The 18,932-nt window shown below is 36.6% G+C and overlaps 1 long non-coding RNA gene across 1 annotated transcript; it reads right to left on the bottom strand.

The window, feature by feature from the left end:
* Positions 1-658: 658 nt before the first annotated feature.
* LOC123246953 lies at positions 659-9,809 on the bottom strand. Its single transcript, XR_006506127.1, has 3 exons — positions 9,416-9,809; positions 8,369-8,505; positions 659-1,486 (listed from the first exon to the last, which is right to left on the bottom strand). It is a non-coding gene; the product is annotated as an uncharacterized LOC123246953 (long non-coding RNA).
* Between the last annotated feature and the right edge of the window lie 9,123 nt (positions 9,810-18,932).

The raw sequence follows: 18,932 nt of genomic DNA, 5'->3' as shown, positions 1-18,932 counted from the left end.
AATACTCTGTCCAAGGGAAAAATTGCTTTCCTGTATGATAGATTGCATTGGACAAGGAGGCATTATATGGGAAGGGGTGTAGGTGAGACAGAAGGATGGAACCTTGGTCGCCTAGGTTAAGAGTTTAGGAGCTTTCTCCTTGAGGTGAAACTTTATGCCCAGGGGTATGCTGGAGGCAGCTCAGCTCAGCTCTGAGAAATGATTGTTAAATTTTCAATGTTAGCATTTATATCCCAGAAATCACAAATGCTAATGATCAAGACAATTTATTGCTTTGTTGATTGTTTAGACTTGAGAAAGTGATGGAGAAAATGTTAAAAGTGCAGATTAATCTTAAAAATGACTTCTATATACAATTTTTTGGAGAGTCAATTCTCAAACATTTACCAGCTCAGTCCTGTTTATGGGTGGATCTCTTTCTACCAAGAATTCTTTTCAATCCTAGCCTGATCCCCCTGCTTCATAAAAGAATGCCCTTTGTTTCTTTGGATATATCCTTATTCCTTATTTACCAAAGAAGCTTTCCAGAAGAGAAGAACTAAGGGGATTTATTGGACACTAATGCTTCTCTCTAATCAGATCACCCACAAGTACCCATGCTTTCCTTGTAGGAATGATTAGCCAGGCTGATTCATCAGGAAAGTGGATTTAATGATGGTGCATTTACAGTTGGATAATGTCCAGAGATAATTCTCCCATGATCCTGAAGAACTTTACAGACTCAACCTTGTTCAAGCAACCCTTGATGAAGCAGCAGCTGTGAAAATGGACACACAAATACCATCCAGGAAGTTTAGAGAACTTTTCTAGTGGTATAAGAGTACAAAGTAGGGCATTGTTCCTGTAGTAGAAAAGACAGAATTATCAAGGGGTCTGCGATCTCATTAACGTGGTTCTCTTATAGACCAGATCACAATCCAACTAGTGAGTTAGTCAGTCAATAAACATTTATTAAGTCAACCCTAAGCCAGTCATTTGCTAAGCACTGGGGATTCAAAAAAGAAAAAGAAATACTGTCTTTCTTTCAGAAGGGAGAACTGTTTCCCACATGTTCATCTCCAACATGAGGAATAAATCCCATACCAATGGACTTTGGGACTTGGCTTACACCTGCCCCCAAGGAGCTTATAACTGGGGGACGACAATACATAAAAGGTAATGGAAGGGGGAGATGTGTGAAAGGTAACCTGAGCATTAGAAAATAGTGGAGTTCAGTCCAAGGACGTTGGCTGGCCACAGAAATTTCTTTATGGAGGCTTTGGGAGTTCTCTGCTTCATTCTCCAGCCCTCAGAACAGAGGGACAGAAAGTACTGAGGGTAATAATGAGGTGCCACTACTAACACTGATGCAATCTTGCAGGATGAAGAATTTCCTGATGATGAGGTGCCCTGGGGGCATGATCTTATTGGAGTTCAGTTCAAGAAGTGCAGCTGGTAGGAAATGATTACGCAGAGTGATTAAGTGAATAAATTCAGAGTTAGACACCTGGGGAAGAAAAAAAATATTAATTCACAGAGTTAATCAGCAAAACCTGATCACTTTGATGAGTTTTTAGGGATGTAACTTTCTGTAGATGACTCTGACTGGGCAAGGAGGCATTAAATGGGAAAGGGTGTAGATGGATCAGAAGCATGGAACCTTAGTCCCTTGTCTTAGAGTTAAGGAGCTTTTTATCTTCCCATGAATAGTATGGACATGCCCATTGCCTCTTGTTGGGAGGGTAGAGGACATTTCTGTCCTGGGCACTTTCTAGGCCATCCACATCCCATTAAAGATGAATGAAGCTCCCCTCCTAGTAAACTCATCAAACACATCAGTTTCCTCTGATTGACACCCTAAATTTAAGAATAGGATACACAGCACTATGCTGAGTGCAGGTATAAAGAGAAAAAGTTTTGGAAGCTAGATTGGATGGCAAGTTCAAATTTTTTTAGCAATGTACCCTCTTTTTTTTTTTTTTTTTTAAATCAAGTACAATACTATAATGCATAGGTAGGAGAATAGCACTGAATAGTTGTGAAATGATTCTCTTATTATAATAATAGTTGCTTGTATTTACATAGTACTTTGCAGTTTGAGAGGCATTTTCCTCAGCCTAATCCTGGGGGTAGGTAATAAAAGTATTATAGGTCAGGAAACAGAACTTCTCCCAGAGATGTATGGCTAAGAAGTACAAAGTCAGAACTTGAATCCAGGTCTTCTTACTATATAAATCCAATGCTCTTTTCACTATGCCACCCATTGATCAGATATAGACTTTATGGAGACTTTGGGAGAAATTCTGTGCTTCACTCTAGACTTTAGCACAGTGGGATAGAGGATACCGAGGGGAATAATAAGGTTGCCAAAGTTGATGCAGTCTAGTCTGTCTAATAGTCTATCCAGTTCTAGTTCCTACAACTTAAAAATGAATATGGAGACTCTAAATGAGGGTCACGGTGAACATTAAAACCCTAACAAATAATATCTATAAGATAAAGGTTTCTGGAACTAAGATTTAACAGACCTATCAAGCTATTGTACCTTCGCCCTGGCTCTCAGCTAAACAGTGGCAGTTCCCAAGAGTTATACTCTCCTGCCAGAGTGGCTCATTTCAAATTTGACAGAGTCCAAGTGAAAGAGGAAATCCCTCTGGATGATGAATCCTATTGATGTGGATTTTTTTGTTTGTGGATGACATTGAGTGGATTGCATCAGTCTCTAACACATTGCTGAGTCTCCTGCAAGGGATCTAAAATCACTCAAAGGAGTGCATTTAATTCATCGGCACAGGAAAGACCAAATGGGTGAAAAATGTCTGTTGCTCATATTTCACCCTGCATCTGAATGGGATACCCCATTGAGCTTGTCCAACAGTATATGTCTATTAAAGGGAAAATGATCTGGGCCCAAAATTTAAGAGGAGAAAAGGGAATGTGAAGGGAATAAGGAGTTATTAGGTACCTATTCTGTGCCAGACCCTGAGCTATGTATTTTACAAATATTATCTCGTTTTTTCCTAACAAAACTCTGGGAGGTAGATTCTATTATTGCCATTTTACAGATAAGGATGCTAGACAGCTGCAAGTTATCATTTGCCCAGGATCATACAATGTCTAATAGTAGATTTGAATTCAGGTTTTCCTGACTCCAGATGTTTCAACAGGGTCTTACCCTGGACCCTCTTTTTTCTCTTTCTAGTCTCTCTCTCAATGATCACTTCCCATAGGTTCATTACATCTATGCAAATGACTCCCAAATTATCCGATTCAGACATTATCCCTCTTTTAAACTCCAGTCCCAAATCTCCAACTGCCTTCAGGGTATCTCTGCTTACATATCCTGTAAGTTTCTAGAACTCATCAAGACCTAAATAGAACTCCTTATTTTTCCTTTTAAACTCATGCCTCCTTCAAACTTCCCTTTCTGTCTAGAGTATCATTATTTTTCCAACTTCCTAAGTCACTTAATCCTTTTTGCCTCAGTTTCCTCATCTCTAGAATGAGCTAAAGAAACTGTAAATTCCAAATGAGAATTTGTATTTATCCTAGAGGCAACAAAGAGCCAATGAAGCTTCTTAAGCAGGATAATGGCAGTCAGACACGTGTTTTTTGAACATCATGTTAGCAATTGTGCATAGGACAAATTGGAGAGAGGAAAAGGCTGGCTGCAGGGAAATCCATAGTAATAGGTGGTAAAGTTACCATTAGTCTTTTTGAACATCAGAGTCTTTTCCATTGAGTTCTGTCTTCTCATTATGTGGCTAAAATATTTTTGCTTCATCTTCAGTATTTGACTTTCCAGTGAATAGTGTAAATTAATTTCAAATATTGACTGATTTGATCTCTTTGCTGTTCGATGGACTCTCAACAGTTTTCTTCAGTACCATAGTTCAAAAGTGTTGCTTCTGGAGCCCTCAGCTTTCCTTATAGTTGATCTGTTACAGCCATGCATTGCTACTGGAAAAACCATAGTTTTGACTATATGGGCATTTGTCAGCAAGGTGATGTCTCTACTTTTTAGTATGCTGTCTAGATTTGCCAAAGTTTTCCTTCCAAGAGGAAGCATTTTTAAATTTCATCATTGTAGTCATAGTCTGCAGTGATCTTTGAGCACCAAAATACAAAATCTGATACTGCTTCTATTTTTTCTCCTTCAATTTGCCAGGAAAGGATGGTACCAGTGGTAATTTGGATTTGTGAGATTGTTGATATTTCTCCTGGCAACCTTAATTCTGGCTTTTGACTTACCCAGCCTGAATTTTGCATAATGTTCTCTACATATAAGTTAAGTAAATAAGGTTCCAACATACAGCCTTCTTGTATTACTTTTTCAATCTTAACTAATTAGTTGTTCCATGTTCAGTTCTAACTGTTGATTCCTGGCCCACAGTTTTTCAGGAGACAAAATGATCTGGTATTCCCATATTTTTTAAGACTTGCCACATTTTGTTTTGATCCACACAGCCAAAGGCTTTAGTATAGTTAATTAAACTTAAAAAGATGTTTTTCTAGAACTCCCTTGCTTTCTGCATAATCCAGCAAATGTTGGCAATTTGGTCTCTAGTTCCTCTGCTTCTTCAAAAATCAGCTTGTTCTTCTGGTTATTCTCAGTTCACATATTGCTGAAGTCTAGCATATAGACTCTTAAACATAACCTCTTTGGCATGTGAGATGAACACAAATGTTCAATAATTTGAACATTCTTTGGAATTCTTTAGGATTGGGTTGTGAATTGATCTTTTCCCATCCAATGGCCACTGATGACTTTTCCAGATTAGCACTTTAATGCATCATATTTTAGAATTTTAAATAGTTCAGCTGGAATTCAGGCATCTTTCTTTTGGCTTTTGCCCAACTGCTTCATTAGTACTGGAGCTACTTATAGTTGTCTTCCACTTTTCTTCAGTAGAGTGTTGGGTACCTTCTGACCTGAGGGGTCTCATTTTCTGGTGTTATATCTTTTATCATTTTTATACTGTCCATGGGGTATTCTTGGCAGAGATACTGGAGTGATTTTCCATTTCCTTCTCCAATGTACCACCTTTTGTCAGAACTCTTCGCTATTCATGTTCTCCTGGGTAACCTGGTATGGCATAGTTCATAGTTTCATTGAGCTACACTTGCCCCTCTGCCACAACAAGGCAGTGATCCAGGAGAGGTGAGAAAATTTTTATTAAGTGCCTATTAAGTGTGAGACATAGCCAAACACTAGGGGGGATTCATAGATGAATAAGATAAATAAGAAACAGTCCTTGTCCTTGAAGAGTTTATAATCTAGTAGGAAAAAAATTAAAAGATGTAAATAAATAACTAAATACAAAAATAGGATCACAGACCCTCATAGTCTGGAAGAGAGTTCAGTGGGTATATAGTCTGAGCAAGAATCCCTTTTAAATACCTTAGTTGGAATTCTGGCATGTAGTCATTGAGCCTTTGTTGTGTTTTTTTTTTTAAGTTAATTTTTTCAGTTATATATAGAAACAGTTTTGACAATTGTTTTCTGACATTTTAGGATTCATATTTTCTCCTTCCATTCCTCTTCTTCAACCTCATTGAGGCAGGAAATAGTCTGATTTCATATCCATACTTTCCTACAATACATATTTCCATATTGCTTATGTTGTGATAGAAAACACATATCACAATACAATAAAAAAAATTTCACCAAGGAAATAAAGTGGAAGATGGCATGCTTTGATCTGTACTCAGACTCCAATAGTTCCTTCTTTGGCTATGGATAGCATTTTCATCATGAGTCCCCTGTGGTTCTCTTGGAGACCTGCTTTGCTGATAATGGTTTAGTCCTTCACAGTAGATCATCATATAATATTACTGTTACTGAATATATTGTTTTCTTTGTTCTGCTCATTTCACTTTGCATCAATCCATATAAATCTTTCTGGGTTTTTCAGAACTCAACCTGTTCATCATTTCTTAGGGTGAATAGTATTCCATTACAATCATATGCCACAATTTGTTCATCCCCAACTTATGGACAAGTCATGTGTTTCCAATTCTTTGCCATTAGGAAAAGAGCTGCTAAAAATATTTTTGTACAGGTAGGTTCTTTTCCCTGAGTTCTGATCTCTTTGGTATACAGTCAAAGTAGCTGTGTTTCTGGGCCAAAGTATATGCATAGTTTTATGATCCTTTGGGTCTGGTTCTACATGGCTCTCCAGAATGGTTGTATCAGTTCATAGTTCCATCAGAAGTATATTATTAGTGTCATTGATCCCATCTTATGAGGAGGAACCCACTGCCAGCAAAGCAGCGAATTCCATTTTTGAATGGTTTTAATTGTCAGGTTTAAAAAAAAATTACATTAAGCCTAAATATGCTTCTTTACAATTTCTACCCATTGTTTCTAGTCCTGTGGGACCAAGCAGAATAAGTGTAATCTCTGCAGCTTTTGCCACTGTTTTCCAGTTTCTCCTCCCAGATATTGCTTCCTCTCGAGGTTCTGCTAACATTGCTTGTTTCAGTTCTCTTCCCACATTTTAAATCACTTCTCAGCCTCCTATGCCAGATCTTCATCCATGTTATGCCTATTAACCATGGATGTATCCCCAGGCTCTGTCCTAGGACCTCTTCTCTTTTCTTTCTGTACTATCTAATGTGGGGATTTCATCAATTCCCATGGGCTCAATTATTTCCAAATCTATATATCTAGCTCATGTCTCCTACCACATTACCAATTAACTGCCTAATGGACATTTAGAACTGGATGTCTCCTAGGTATTTCAAACTTAATGTGTCCAAAATAGAACTCTGTATATCATAACAGCTAGATAATAATAGCATTAAAAGCCAAACAGGAATTTGCATTTTGTTCTGGTTGCAAAGCATAGATACTGGGGCTTCTGGATTAAGGAAATAATATGTCAAACTAGTACTTTAGGAACACTAATTTGGCAGCTGGGTGGAGGCTGGAATGGAAATGGGGAAGGATGGAAGACAGGGAGTCCAGTTAGGAGATGAGGTAATGAGGACCAGGACTAGGGTAGTGAGTGGAAAGAAAGGAAGATTGTGAGATAAATGTTGGATGAGGTCCTTTACCATCCTGGTATTTATAATGTAAATCCTTCCATTTATATTGTATATATCTTGTATGCACACAGTTATTTCCATGCTGTCTCCCCCATTAGAATGTGAGCTTCTTGAGGGCAGGGACTTTGGTTTTTTTTAACTTTCTTTGTATCCTAGTGCTTCATATTATGCCTAACACATAGTAAATGCTTAATAAATGTTTGTTCACTCGTCGGCTGACTAACTGAATGACCTGTTGCCTTCTATTCTACAGCTTTTCAGCATCCTCCCTAAAACGTGGTACTCAGGACAAAGTATAATTAGATCATCACTTCATAGTTCTTTGAATCTATGCCTCAGATTGCAAAAACTTTCTTATCTACCATGTCATATTTCTGACTCATAGAACTTGTATAAAACCCCAGATCTTTATCAGATAAACTGTGTCTAGCAATGCCTTCCCCATCCTGTAATTCTGAAGGTGATTTAAAAAATTCGTGAAAGACTTTAGATTTATCTTTATTACATTTCCTCGTGTTCTCTCTCTCTCTCTCTCTCTCTCTCTCTCTCTCTCTCTCTCTCTCTCTCTCTCTCTCTCTCTCCCCACACACACACACACATACACACAAAGCTTTGTAAACTTTTTTTTTTCCTACATAGAGTTAGATATACAAAAGGACCCTTAATTCTCTTCTTTAAAAATCAGCCCAACTTAGCATGGAAAGGAATGGCAAGGACCTACTGGAATATGTTCTGCTAGGTTTTTATTGAGAATTGTAGACTTTGTTTCCCTTTTATCTTTCTGTCTCTGGCTCTCTGTATATGTATGAATACACACATGTTTTTTCATATACAAATACACATATAAACACTTATCTAGCTTCCGGTGGTGTTAGGGGATTCCTCTCGTAGACAAACTCCTTTTACACATATTTTGTGAGTCTTGTAGACATAAGATCTTTAGTTGTTTATTTTTGCTAAAATACTTCTTGAGAGATTATACCCAATAACTTAAACTTACATACAATATATTTTAAAAGTATAAGTAAAATTTTAAAGCGCATAGACTTAAAATGTATGCACTGATCAGATCCTAGGAAAGTACAAATAATTATGCATCAAAAGGAATATTAACCCAGTCATACGCATAGTAACTACTTTGCACAAATAAACTTAGCTTTAACTACATCTAATAATAAATTGCACACACTATAGTTAAGGAAGATAAATACATAGGAGAAAGATGAAAAGGGCTATGTGGTTCATGAAAGGGAGGAGTATACTCATACACACATTATTAAAAATGGATATAGAGGTTGCAACTTGCTTCCAGGAAGATAGGACAGAACAATAAACATACCTTTTCTCAGGTGTTATGGTTCTGTTCTTGCTGGGGTGAGTTGGATCTTCTGGTTAGCAGAGTTTCTGAATCTCTCAGTCATCACGGGTAAAGAGAGTAGTGTGGACTGGTAATGGTCCTTTGAGCTCTTCTTCAAGCTAGAAAGAGAAAAGGAAAGAAATTACAACCATCAAATAAATATCAAATCACTCTTCTTAAAATAAGGAGCATCAAAATAAGGACAACAAGGTTAAAACAAATCCTTTATGTAACTGTTCTGATATATATATATATACACACACACACACAGGATATATATTTTATGTAAAATATATACATATGTACATATATGAGAAATATATATGTAAATATTTCCCCCAATTACAGACTACATAGATAGCATTGTTACCCCTTACTTTTTCAAAGCAGAGATGTCTATAAAACCTCTTTGTTCCAGCATATCTCTTTCTATTTTAATCTGGCCTTGTAAACATTTGTTTCTTCTCTGCATTGATTTAGAGAGCTACACAAAAGCCCTTTATGGAACTCTTAGTTATCTTTTTTCAAAGATTAGACCAATTCACCCTGGAAAGGAATGGCAAGGACCTACTCTAGACTGTGTTCTGTCAAGTCTTAGTTTGAGAATTATAGACTGGCTTCATATAGCTTTTCTAGACTTCATCCTTTTAATACTATTTTAATACTGATTAGAGTTTGGTTTCTAAAATGTCAATTCATACAGTATGTTTCATGGTATCCCAGTGTGCCCTTGTGATCTCTGAGGCTCCTTATGCCAACTCCCACTCTGACTAATGAGTCAAGTTCCCAGAGGGTAATTTTCTAATACCATTGGCTCAAGCCTTCACTGTTATTCTTCCCTCCAAGGTTATCAGTTAAGAATCATTTAATCAGCCAGACTCAAGTAGTTTTGATGAAAGGGAATTTACTAAGATGATTACAAACATTTCTCACAATATCTGTGACCCATTTCTCCCTCTAGTACGTATGCCAAGTCTAGGCAAAATTGGACTTGGACTTAGAGAAGCATATGGCAGGGGTATAACTCACACCTCTGGTTGCTTGAAGTCAGTTTCTTCTATTCATGAGATGCTCAGGAAATCCCCCTTAGGCACAGGACAGTCTATTTACTGGGCTTTTTGTAGACCTCTCAGTCCAGTCTCTTTGTGGCTTGATGCAGACATTGCTGTCAGCCAATCCGGACAGCCAATTTAGGACACTGATGTGAAGATGAAGGTCTTTGTTATCCTGGTAGCATAATGTTAGAACAGGGATGGTAATATGGCACATGGATGGGGAGATCCAACATCCTCTGAACCCTTCAAAGCTGGCAAGGTCCTTTTCTCTTCAGAGGGGGTGTAGTATCAAAAGGAATCAGAGCAAAAATGAGGTTGAGATCATTTCAACCCCACCTTTAAAAAAATGCTATTCCTTTCAAGGGAGGAAAAACAATGGCATCTTTAGAAAAGTCCTGCCACTATCTTTACAGAATCATTTCTCTGATCCTTTCCAATAGTCCTATACATCCATCTAGGAGAAGTACAGTGTTTAGATGTGTTTCATAAAACTATTATGATGGCTTTTGTATGTTTTATATAGGTACTTAAAATAAGCAGCCTGCTCATATGAGTTCTTAGAATATTTTTATACATTTTTTTCAGTTCCTTACTCATATTTCCTCTCGCAACAGCTATTTTCTACTTTTTCTACTTTCCTAAGAGCCCCCTTGTACTTCCACTTACATAATTTTCAGTAGATAATTTCATTTCCTAATTTACTGAGAAGTGTGTGGTTAAGAGTGAACTTTCCTGCCATTCTTTCTCATTGCTTCTAAATATTTGCATCTTTATTCATCATTTCTTCCTTTTGGTTAACTTCCTTACATGGTTAACTCCATTACTTATGCTCCTGACTCTGTGCCTTCCCTTTTTCTTGGGTGCTTTGCTTCCTCAGTTATTTCCTTTTTTCTCCATTATCCACATCTCTTCAAACTCCCCTGGATTCTTCCCCCCTGCTTTCAAATATACATACATCTATTGCATCCCCCATTAGATGGCAAACTTCTCAATGACAGGGAGTAACTCCCTCCTACCTTATGTATATTTACTGCTTAGCACAGTACCTAGCACACAGTGGGCACGCTTATTAAATGCTTATTAATTGATTGACTAATTGACATATATTTTCCTTAATCTGAAAACAAGATCATTTAATTTTATAAGTGTTCAGCTATAAACCAGATCTGAGATCAAGTTTTGGCTCTGATATTTATCAGTTATGTGGATCTAGGCAAGTCATTTCATCTAATGCAGTGGTTCCCAAACTTTTTTGGCCTACTGCCCTCTTTCCAGAAAAAATATTACTTAGCCCCCTGGAAATTAATTTTTAAAAAATTTTAATAGCAATTAATAGGAAAGATAAATGCACCTGTGGCCATCACCCCCTCCCTGGACTGCTGCAGCACCCACCAGGGGGCAGTAGCGCCCACTTTGGGAATCACTGATCTAATGGGACCTCAGTTTTTTCATCTATAAAATTCCATCTATAAAATAGGAATAAATAATACTTACATAGTGCCATGCAAAGGTGAGCAACTTACTCCTTTCAGAGACTGACCTCTCTTTGTGATAAGCCATGTGCAAAACTTTCCTCAAAAGGCAGAGTGGATAATTTACTTGCTTTGGAGTCAAGATACCTGGGTTCCAATTCTTCATCAAAAATTTTGTAGCCTTGTGATCAGAGGCAAGTCATTTAATTTCCCAGAGAAAGAGTATATTCACTGTCTATTTCATATATTAGTAATAAAGACTATATTAGTGTTGTTATCAAATAACTCTTTTTTCTCTTTCCTTTTAGCAACACTTAACAACATTGGCTATTTTCCTTCAGTCTTACATATTACTTGGGTTCAAATCCTGCCGCTTACTATCTGTGCAACCCTGGACAAATCACTTAATCTCTCTTTGCCTCAGTTTCTTTGTTCATAAAATGGAGATCATTACAGCACCTTCCTCCCAGAGTTTTTATGAAGACTGATTTAAATAATAATTATAAAGAATTCTGCATCATGCCTGGCACTTACTAAGTGCTATAGTAATGTCAGTTATTATTAAACAGAGAGTCACTAGAGTTTATTAGTTAGGAGAGTGATATGGTCATATTTTAGGAAAATCATGCTGGCAGCTGAGTGGAAGATGGATTGGAATGGATTATGATTTAGGGTAAGAAGACCAATTAGAAGACTATTGCCAAAAGTAAAAAGGGGTAGCTTTGTGAGTAGAGAGAAAGAAATATGTAATAAGATATGTGTGAAGTTAAAAATAACAAGATTGGATATGTGGAGTGAGTAAGAAGTTGGGGATGACACAGTAATTGGGGGGATGGTGATTGGTTGATTAGAAAAGGAAAATAAGGAAGAGAGGAAAGTTTGGGGAGACACAATAAATTCCATTTTGGTCTTACTATCTTTGAGATGTTTATGAGGCATCCAGTTAGAGGAGTCCAAAAGATAATTAATTCATGATTTGAGAATGGAGCTCAGTAGATTAGAGCTATAAATAAAGATCTGAGAATCATCTGAATAGAGATGGTAGTTGAGTGCAAGGGAGCTCATGAGATCACAAAAGAAAAATCAGAGGGGGAAAAGGAAGAGGGCTCAGAACAGAGCTTTAGGAGATATCCATGTTTCATGGACATGGCCTGGATGAAGATTCTACAAAGAGATTGAGAAGGGATAGTCAGATGGGTAGGAGGAGAATCAGGAGAAAGTAGTACCAAAAACTCAGAGAGCAGAGAGTATCTAGGAGAAGAGACTGATGAACAGTGTCAAATGTTACAGGGAGTTCAGAGAGTATGAAGACTGAGAAAAGCCCATTAAACTTATTTCTCAATTAGGAGATTATTGATGACTTAAGAGAGAGCATTCTCAGTTGAATAACCATTTGATGAAACCCACTGAATTATAATCAGTACATTTTAGAATGAGGTCAATGAAATAATGCATATGACACATTTTACAAACCCCTTAAAGTATTTTATACATATGAGTTATTTTATTTTCATCATTGTTGAGATTATCAAAGTATTGTTATTCTTTTTCATTCCCCCAAATAATCCTTAAAATAAATTTTATTTATATTGTATCATTCAGAACACTAGTCATAAAGCAGTATAAACAAATGCTGGGCATAGTAGGGGAAAAAAAGCATTGTGAAGATTTGTGGCCAAATAAATTTGGAGGCAAAACATTTTGAAAATTGTTTTCAAAAGGGTTTCAACATTGGATTACAATCCAGGTTCAGCCACTTACAACCTGAGCCTTATTGGGTAAGTCATTTAACCATTCTAGTCCTCTTTTTCTCACCTTCAAAATAAGGGTTAAGGTTAGATGACCTCTGATGTCCTTTCAACTCTAAATCTATGATTGTTTAATCATCACAGAAGTCAATGAGGATATAAGGGAACATATATCTTTCTAAATGGGTTCCCACAATGCAATCAGAAAAGCAAATGAATCTATCTTGTGATCTACAAGTTCATGACAGATATAGAATTCATATTCTAATTTCCCTTGTTACCATTTTACTTCCTCAAACCAAACTTCCTCTTAGAAAGCAATGAAAAGTCAAAAATAGTTTACAAAGAATTTTTTAAAAATTCATAAGTTAAAAAAAATTTAATGGAAGATAACACACACCTCATTTGTTTGTCTCCCAAAACAGTTATGACCTAGAGGATAGCCTTCTTCCAAAAAGAATCCTAGAGCCAGACACATGTAAGTATTAAAATTAATATTCAATGGCTCCAAAGAATGATATTTACAAGGATTTATTAAAGTGCAGGGAAAGAGTCTCAACTCACCCTTTACCACGCCACCTCCTCTCCAAAAACCTGTCACCACACCCAAAACACACATATCAAAACAGCCCACAAAAACCCATGACCAATAGGAAAAGGCTTAAGGAATTATGGGTATGGTGAAAGGGAGTTTGGGTAATGTAGTTTAAAGGGGTACAAGGTCTTTTCAACTTTACATTCCCCCCTGTGATCCTTTGGGAGACCAGTCTCCCCAATGGATCATAAAAACATAATCAAATTAATGTTTACAATAATTCAGAGATAAAAGGGAAATAAAAGGGAGAAAGAATAAAATCAATGTTCAATGCATTGACAAAAGCCATTTAGGGGGCAGTCCCCTCTCTGGCATAAAAGTGTCCATTCAAAATAAATACATTCAACCTTCCCTTCCCCCCCCCACCCCCCCCAAAGTTCAAATTTGCCATGTCTCGAAATTCACTCTGGAACTTCTGGTACAGTGTGTGGTTTCTGCAGGCATCTTCATGGCATCTTCTGGATTCTGGGAGGTAGTCCTCTGTTCTAAATTAGAGTCAAATTCAAGTCCAAATTCACAGAAATAACATAGTCCCCCCCAGAGGAGAACAACTTTACATTTGTGGGTTTTCGTGGGCTGTTTTGATATGTGTGTTTTGGGCGTAGTGATGGGTTTTTGGAGAGGAGGCAGTGTGGTAAAGGGTGAGTTGGGACTCTTTCTCTGTGCTTTAATAAATCCTTATAAATATCATACTTTGGAGCCATTGAATATTAATTTTAAAACTTACAGTTGGCGACCACTAAGGGACCCGAGAAGATTGAGGGTTCACTTCACTTTGCATTAGTTCATATAAATTTTTCCAGATTTTTCTGAAATTATCCTCTTTGTCATTTATTATAGCATAGTAGAGCAGAAAGAGACTTTAAGGATAGTACTATCCTATCTCTCAGAAAGGTTGAATGAATGTCCAAGGTAGTATATAGTAGAACCAGGATTCTAATTCAGGTTTTATGGATTGTAGGTATGTCTTCCTTGCTTCTTTTCCTTCCTTCTCCTGATGGGTGACTCTCCCTAAGGATCACTACTTTAGGAAGGGCCCTGACTCTACTTCTTCTCTTTATAACCTGAACTCTTTCAAGAATCCTTCTTCTCCTCAAAGGTCAAATTTCCTCTTCACGAATAACCCTCTTCTCCCTTTTTTCCAGTTCTGTATATGTGTTTTCTCCATTAGAATGCAAAGTCCATGAGAGTAGGCACTGTCTTGCTTGCTAGTATTTTTATCTCCATTTTAGCACAGTACCTGGCACCTGGTAAGTGCTTAATGAATATGCTTTATCTATCTAAAAGTAGCTTTCCCTTTCCTAAATCTAGTAGGCTCTGAAGAGGCTTAACGCACCTAATATAAGAGGAAATCTCTATTTTTTAAAAAGTACATAAACTACTTTGAGTTTATATACTTGTCATATAATATAGTCAAATAATATTCCTTAAAAATTATTTATTGAAAATATCTTGATAAACTAGCTTGAAGGTGAGGGTTCTTAGCCTGGGGTTTATTGATTGCCCTCCCACCCACCCAGGGTACCATGGATAAATTCCAGGTGGTTTGTTAATTTGGATGGGAAAAAATAAATATCATTTTATAATTAATCTCTCATTGAAATTTAACATTCCTTCAATTATTTAAAAACATTATTCTGACAAAGTATTCATAGGCTTCACCAGATTGCAAAAGGGTTCCATGACATGCAAAAAAGGTTAAGAAATCCTCATCTAGGACAGCAAAAACAAAAATTCTTTGAATTATATGAATTACGTTTTATAGCCTCATTCCACCCATACCCTTTGTGGCCAGGAAAGTTTATTCCCGGCAACACATAAATAACTGAAACAATAATTTGGACTAGAAGATGGAGGAGGAGAGAAATATCTAGCACCTGGATCCAACTTCCTTTTAGAGTTGTTTTTTTCCTTTCTCCTATTATTTATTTGCATATAAGACTCAGAGGATCTTGGGCTGATAAAAAAATGAAGGTATCTCATGCCTACATAGTTTTTGTGGGATTTATTTGGTGGGATACCAACCATATTCCCATCACTGAAATGAATTTGAGGGCACAGGAGTATTGTAAACAGATTTGAGTTACTAAGAATTTCTTATACTAAGTTAGAACAGAAGCTTAGGACAGACATTCTTCTTGGTGAGCAGTAGGGCAAATTTCAAAGACATTAAGTGCAGGTGGGCTCTCTTTAGCTTGTTTATGTTCTAAAAGGTCTTGGTCCTGAAGGCAATTCTCCTTCTGGAAAGAAAAGAAAAATGGACAGAGCTAAGGGTCTAGGAACTGACAGATTCCTTTCCTTAAAGAGAAAGAGCAGCTAAGAGTTCCCCCTGCCCCCCATCTGTTACTAGGTATGGAATAGCCAACTTCCCTCACTAGCTCTAGGCTCTGAGCTAAAATAAAGATAGCCAAACCCTTGTCTCTTCTCATGGGGACGAAGTAGCATCTCTGTTGATTCTAGGTGAAGCCAGAAACTGGAAGCAATGAAAAATTCCACAACCATGTGTCCAGTAGAGAAACTCTTAGCAATGACTATGGGTCCAACGGAGGAAAAAGTGCCTAAAAGTGTCAAGAACACCAGTGAAATACTGTTAGGCAAAGACTAGTACCCACCCGACAAGACCAGCAGAAACAGTGTGAGGTTATCCCTTGTAAGAGAGTAAGCAAGCATTTATTCGGCACTTACTAAGTAATAGGCACTGAAAATCACCGGCTCTAAGGGAAAAGAAAGGGAAAAACAGTGTCTGTCTTACAGTCTAGTAAGTAGAGACAATGTATAATAAATAAACACTCACATATAAGATACATTCAGAAGAGATGAAAGTAACCTTAGAGAGGAAGGTGGTGGTAGGGGCTGATTTTTTTTTTTTTTAAACCTTTACCTCCCATCTTAGAGTCAATACTGTGTGTTGGCTCCAAGCCAGAAAAGTGGTAAGGGTAGGCAATGGGGGTCAAGTGACTTGCCCAGGGTCATACAGCTGGGAAGTGTCTCTAGGCCTGCCTCTCAATCCACTGAGCTACCCAGCTGCCCCTGGGGCTGATGGTTTTTAAGGAAGCCAGGAAGTCTATGTGAGGAGGAGGAACATTTCCAGTGCTGTTGTTACCAAGGCAGAGATTCTCTGTCACATAAGGAACAGTGGGTAGACCAGTGTAGTTGAATTGTAGTGGGTGAGCAAAAGTATAAGACTTTTTTTATACCCTTTTCACATAATCCAATGCCTAGTACTTAGTAAGTGCTTAATCCATAACTGTTGATGGATAAATTAGTATTAGATTTGAGCAAAGGCTTTTTTTTTAATGTACTGATATAATCTTATTGAATTAAAAATATTTTAGTGCATATATTGTACTATGTTGATAGTTTTTATGATGTTGAAACCAATCTTATATAAACTGTGCTTGGTCAATAATGAATTTTTAAAATTATTTTGATATTTGTCTATTGGCTAATATTTTATTTAATGTTTTAAAAATCTGTGTTCATTAGACAACTTCTTCGGTGATTTTCTTTTCTTATTTTAAAAAAAACCCTTAACTTCTGTGTTCCTATCAATTTAAAGAGAGAAGATCAGCAAAGGGTAGGAAATCAGAATTAAGTGACTTTCCCAGGATCATATAACTAAAAAGTGCCTAGGGCCAGATTTGAACCCAGGTTCTTCTGACTCTAGGCATAGTGCTCTATCCACTATGCTGCCTCACTGTATTTTCTTTTCTTTTTTTTTATTGTTTTATTGGCCAGACTTACAAATCAATCGTATATTTTCTTTGTCAAAGGTAATGAGAATTATTCTAGTTTTTCTTAAAACAAAACCAAACAAAACCATGTGGTTCTAAGAAAGTTTTGATCTATCTGTGTCATGTATTTCATTAATTTATTTATTTTTAAAACCCTTACATTCCATCTAGGAGTCAATACTATTGACTCCAAGGCAGAAGAGTGGTAAGGGCTAGGCAATGGGGGTTAAGTGACTTGCCCAGGGTCATACAGCTAGGAAGTGTCTGAAGTCAAATTTGAACCTAGGACCTCCCATCTCTAGGCCTGACTCTCAATCCACTGAGCTACCCAGCTGCCCCCTATATATATTTTTTTCAGGAAAATTTGTTGTCAGTTCTTGCTGAGATTGGTCTATTTATATTATCAGTGATCCATTATGCCAACTTTTATAATTTATATTCTTTAACTTCTCTAAACTTCAGTAGATAGCCGAATATAGTATTATCTAATGGTATTATTTTACATTTGTAACTTTCTTTTCACTTTATCTTTATCATAACAATTAATTTATAAATAATGTTCTTCTATATGTAAAATCTATATCACATTGTTTACTATCTCAGAGAGGGAAGGGAAGGGTGATAGGGAGTGAAAACTTGGAACTCAAAATTTTCTAATGAATGTAAAAAATATTTTTACATGTAAGTAGGGAAAATATTATTTAAAAATAATTTATAAATATATTCTTTATGTTAATCAATGCTAATGTTAATTTATTTTCTTTTTGTTATTTTTCCTTTTATTTATAATTTATAATTTTTCTTTTTTATAAACAATTTACATACTGAATATAATTTATTATATTTCCAATGCAATACTTAATCAGAATATTAAGAGGGTTCATGACATGGTGCAATAAAATAATAATGAAATTTATGTAGAAAAGCAAACAACATCAAGAAACATGCTGGAAAATTAAGCTGATCCAAGTGGACTTGTACTCTTAGGTTTCATAATATAATTGAAAGTAGTTACTATCAAAAGCATTCGGAACTGGACAAAAAAAAAACACAGAAAAATAGATTAATGGAAGATAACGGTGTTATTTGACTTCCAACCAAAAGCATATGCAAATTGAGTGATTAACAGACATATAGAAAGTAGAGCACTAGAAAAAAGATTTGTTATTTTAAAAATGTACTTGGGAAACTTGGTTGGCAATATTACATAATGGAGAGAGAATTGACCTTAGAAACAAGACCTGGGTCCGAGTTCTAATTCTGATATATATTGGCTATGTGACTGAGCAAGTTGCTTAATCTCACTGTGCTCTAGGTCTTAGAGAATTTAGAGTTCTTAACCTGTGGTCTATGTACTTGTTTATTTTTATTTTTTTGATAAGTATCATTTTAATCCAATTCATTTCCTTTGTAGCCCTACATAGTTTATTTAATGTTTTTAAAAACATTATTCTGGGATGGGGCCCATAGAATTCACCAGACTTACAAAGGAAGGGTGAGAATCCCTACTCTAAGACTTCTAAATTGCAAAGTAGCTGCTTATTTGAATTGGTAGATGGGAGTGTGGTAGGAGTGGCACAAGTTTTAGACACTCAGGGACATTTCCTTTAAGGTAGTCCAGAGGCTATTTGGCTTCCTGCTTTGTGAGGCATAAAAGGTCCAACCTATAGAGTACTGATGCAGTGGAGGCTTTGGTGGAATTCCCATTTCCCTCTGTGGACAACCTTATGACCTTATATGTCATCTTGGTAAAAAACAGAATCAGAGGGGAATAGTGTTTTGTTTGATCAATCTGAATTATCCTTTTTAATAATATTAGTAAGGTTGATTTTTATCGCATTTTATCAGAGTGGTCAGTGTGTCATTGGAGTTAGGTTAATTTCCTTTCCAGGAGTTCCTTATCCTGATGAAATTGAAGGCTTCAGGGGGGGAAAAAAAAAGG

This window comes from Gracilinanus agilis, chromosome 4 (genome assembly GCF_016433145.1).
Source record: "Gracilinanus agilis isolate LMUSP501 chromosome 4, AgileGrace, whole genome shotgun sequence".
In the NCBI taxonomy this organism is placed as follows: Eukaryota; Metazoa; Chordata; class Mammalia; order Didelphimorphia; family Didelphidae; genus Gracilinanus; species Gracilinanus agilis.
The sequence above is the reverse complement of the archived record's forward strand: the minus strand, read 5'-3'. Positions and strand labels throughout refer to the sequence as shown.